The sequence below is a fragment of the Fukomys damarensis genome, unplaced genomic scaffold (assembly GCF_012274545.1).
Source record: "Fukomys damarensis isolate Sample0158 unplaced genomic scaffold, DMR_v1.0_HiC HiC_scaffold_31, whole genome shotgun sequence".
Lineage (NCBI taxonomy): Eukaryota > Metazoa > Chordata > Mammalia > Rodentia > Bathyergidae > Fukomys > Fukomys damarensis.
This window is the reverse complement of record NW_022900943.1, coordinates 11,883,734-11,887,966: the sequence shown is the minus strand read 5'-3', so window position 1 is coordinate 11,887,966 and position 4,233 is coordinate 11,883,734. Positions and strand designations below refer to the sequence as shown.

Here is a 4,233-nt window from a genome sequence, read left to right as displayed (position 1 = left end):
GTTGAGAGAGAAGACAATTTTTTCATAGCATTATTTTTTTTTAGTAGATTATCTCCTTGCTAGAACTTTTAGCTGACACAGCATCTGTCTGACTTTAAAACAACATCTACTATTTCCGTTATTGCTGCAGTATTCTGTACAAGCGAAGCAGGGGCAGGCACCTTCAGGATCCTGAGAGAAAGCAATAGTTGACACTTGGTAGTACCCTGGGTCCAGCCCAGCTCTGTGTTTAGCTGTGATAATGTAATTTTAAGTGGAAATGCTACAGGTGAGTTTTTCCCCTACCACTTGCTGTGTGACTTGGAGCAAGAGTCTTATCATCTCATCCTTGTAAGATGAGAAAAACGGTAGTGTCTGCCTTATGGGACTGATTAGGAATGACCCGAATTAATACATCAGTGCCTGGTGCATACTAAAGGCTATGTAAAGCGTAACCCATCACATATAGCTCTGTTATGTGCCAGACAATCTCCTAAGCACTTTCTACACTAACGTATTTAACCTTCATCACAGTTCTCAAAGAAAGCACTTTTATTAATATTACCAGTTTTAGGTGAGAAAACTGAGGCACAAAATGGTTGAATGGCTGGCCCAAGTTCACAGAGCTAATAAGGGATGAAGCTGGGATCTGGGAAGTCAGAGCTCAGAGATCACATGTCTAAACCTTTACAGTGTTTCATCTTATATTGACAAGTCCACAAGCGAGTTCTGTTCCTATTCCCTGTGTTAGTCAGCTTTCCCTTGCTGAAATAAATAACCTTCGATAAGTAAACTTAGAGGAAGGTGTTTTGTCTGACTTATGGTGTGGAGGATTCAATCCATGGCAAATTGGCCCTACTGCTTTGTGCTTTGGACCTGTGGTGGCACAAAACATCATAGCAATATCTGGTAGTGGTTGGAGGAGGTGCGTTCACCTCATGGTCAAGTGTAAAAGACAGAAAAGAAAGAGAAGAAGAAGTGAAAGTCCCATAATCCCCTTTGAAGGCACCGCCCAAGGACCTAAGGCCCTACATCTTCAGGGTTTCACCACTTGCCAATAGCACGAAGCTGAGAATGAAGACTTGATCACATGGTCCTTGGAGGACATTCAAAATACTGACTATGGTGTCAACTTTTTACAAATGAGAAAACTAGGACGTAACATTAAGTCTTTTTATCTATGGTATTGATGCCTTTGTGACAACAAAAAGTTTTGTGACTACTGTCATTTCTGATTTTAAGACTAATTCCTTCTTGGCAAATATGACAGAAACCATCTGACTTAATGATCACCAACCAAAGCCAGTGTCTGCAAAACCATCAAAGCCTAAGTTAGCTATTTTTCTCTTGGCTTTCTGAAAGGACATCATGCAGGTACTAACAAAAATATACATGACTGAAAAATTATCCCAGTCAGAAATATGTATGTATACCTATTTTTCTTATTTTGTATATGTTACAGCTGTTCTACTTGTCTTGTGTGATAAGTAAAGGCTTCAGGGATAGGTGTAGTTTAATGATTCTCTGTGATAAAGAAAACCCACAAAGCAGAAAATGACAACATGCTTATCTCATCGAAAGAAAACTCTCTGCCTTAGGAATACTTTAGATACTTGAATAGGTAGAAACATCCTTAGCGTTCTCGTTGACATAGGTTTGAAATTCTGCTGTGCTCATTGGTCGCGGTAAATAATTGTTTTGTTGATTTTGCCCAGTAATACCATGTTTTTTATCTTATTTTCCACCTAATTAGGGTGGAACTGGACCCTCATGTCAGAGACTGTGTTCACACCTATATCCGGGAGTGGCTAATTGTGAACCAGAAGTAAGTTACTTTTTCCCCTTCTTTATATCTAAATGTTAATTTTATTTGTTAGCCGTCTCTTAGTTTTGAAATTAATAGGTGTTTTGAGTTGTGATAAAAATCTCCAGCCCTAGCCTGTGTGTTTTGACAAATGTATGATACGTATCTGTCGTAGTTTCACTACACTAAAAATCCTGTGTTCCCCTGTTCACTGCCTTCTCCTTCACTGACAGCCACATATCTTTCTGTCTAATTTTATTTTTTTTTTTTTTTTTTTTTTGGTACTGGGGATCAAACTCAGGACCTTGCACTTGCCAGGCAGGCATGGTGACACTGAGCTAAATCTCCAGCCCTAGCCTGTGTGTTTTGACAAATGTATGATACGTATCTGTCGTAGTTTCACTACACTAAAAATCCTGTGTTCCCCTGTTCACTGCTTTCTCCTTCACTGACAGCCACATATCTTTCTGTCTCTAATTTTACCTTGTTGCTTCATGTCTTCTGAAAGCTTGATAGTTCATTCCTTATTGTCACTGAAAAATCTTGCATTGTATTTATGTACCATAGTTTATAATTCATTTATGAAGAAAATTACATTTTAAACATATATAGTATAGCATTTTTTTTTTGTACCAGGGATCAAACTCAGGACCTTGTGTTTGCCAAGTAGGCACCCACACCACTGAGCTAAATCCCTGGCCATAAATAGTATAGCCTTTAAGCCAAGTGCATCAGCAGGCATATGTATTCCCAGCTACTCCTGAGGCTTAGGCAGGGGTATCCCTTCAGCCTAGAAGTTGGAGGCCACCCTGGGCAACATAGCAGCCCTAATCTCAAAACATGAAATAGAGCTTTTGTGTTTTATTTTTATCTAATGAATTCCTGAGGAAAATAAATACTGTAAATGAATTGAAAATTGGCACTCAATTCAGAGCCATCATTAAAATTTATGACCCAGAAATAAATTAGGGGCAGAGATGTAGCTCAGTGGCACGACGCCAACCTGGCAAGTGCGAGGTCCTGAGTTCAATCCCCAGTACCAGAAAAATAATATAAAATAAAATAACATAAAATAAAATAAAAATTTGTGACCCAGAAATAAATTACTTGCTAGCTTTCCTGTCAGAAGGGCCTTTCTGTCTTTGTTTAATCAAAGACATTGTTTTGTGACATTGCTCTGAACTTTTGACATGAAGTTGTGAGAGAGAGAGAGAGAGAGAGAGAGAGAGAGAGAGTGTGTGTGTGTGTGTGTGTGTGTGTGTGTGTGTGTGATGGGGGCTGCTTCAAGTTGGGCCACTTGATTAAAGACACAACGGAGAACCTCTGAGAAGACATAGCAGCTTGAAATTTGATAGCCTCACCTCTGCTGTGCTCCAGTAAGAGCTGCTGTTCCCTGGGATAAATGATGAAAGACTTAGGGGAGTGGATTTTATCCAGCTACTACTGGAAGTGTGCCACTGAACTTGTGCTGATGTTTTTTGGAGTAACGTCGGTGTGCCTGTTTTCAGTAGCTGAGGAAAAGAAAGCATTGCTTGTGAAAAGTAGTTAAGAGACGGTTAGATGCTGATCCACCTTCCCTTCTAACACAAGTGGAAAACGAAGTTTGCTAGGCAAATAAGACTATGCTTTGCTGGTAATAAATAAAAGATTTTAGAACAAGTTGTTCTCAAGCTTTCTAATGTTATAATTAGAAGTACTTTCTGGATTTGAAGTTCTAAAAAAAAATCTGAGAAAACAATAAATAGAAAAGTCCATTTTACTAAGTTTGGTTTTTAGATTTATTTTCTGCATGAGACGCTGGTCCTTTTTCATTCTTCTTGGCAATGCAACCTCCTATCTTTCACAAACTAAAAACAAAAAAGACCTTTATTTAGAATACCCACTTTGAAAATTACAGGAAAACAAAACCAAAATAACTCAATTTCACTATATATAGAAAAATGTCTTGAATTTTTGATATATAGACTTTGAATCATGTTTTGTTGAGGTTATGTTCATATAAAAAAATGAATTGGGCTGGGGATTTAGCTCAGGGGCACCATGCCTGCCTTGCAGGCGCAAGGTCCTGGGTTTGATCCGTGGTATCACACACACACACACACAAAATGATAGTAGCATATGTTTTTGGTTTTTAAAATAAGCAGTGATTATCTCTCTTTACCATTAAATATTTCTCAACACAGATACTAGTGATTGTATATTTATATCAAAATTCATTTAACTAATTTTAATGTTGAGATGATTCCCTGTTTTTCATTTTTATACTTAAAATGTAGAAACGTCCCTTTCACTGAAATTTTTTGCACGCTTATACATTTTTTCCTGTTGGAATAAATCTCAATAATAGAAGTTTCTGTGTCAAGGGCATGCATTTTAGGGAAAAGAGATTTTAAAATATTAATAATAATATATACACAAAACCATGCAAATAGAGTGTCCTCATTTAGTAA

The 4,233-nt window shown here is 37.7% G+C and overlaps 1 long non-coding RNA gene across 1 annotated transcript in view; it reads left to right on the top strand.

Annotated features, from left to right (window-relative positions):
• The first annotated feature begins 1,731 nt into the window (after window positions 1-1,731).
• The window catches only part of LOC104872089, a 16,832-nt gene continuing 14,330 nt past the window's right edge, over window positions 1,732-4,233 (top strand). Inside the window, exon 1 of the long non-coding RNA XR_783047.2 lies at window positions 1,732-1,804. This is a non-coding gene — a long non-coding RNA (uncharacterized LOC104872089). The remainder of the gene's footprint in view (window positions 1,805-4,233) is intronic.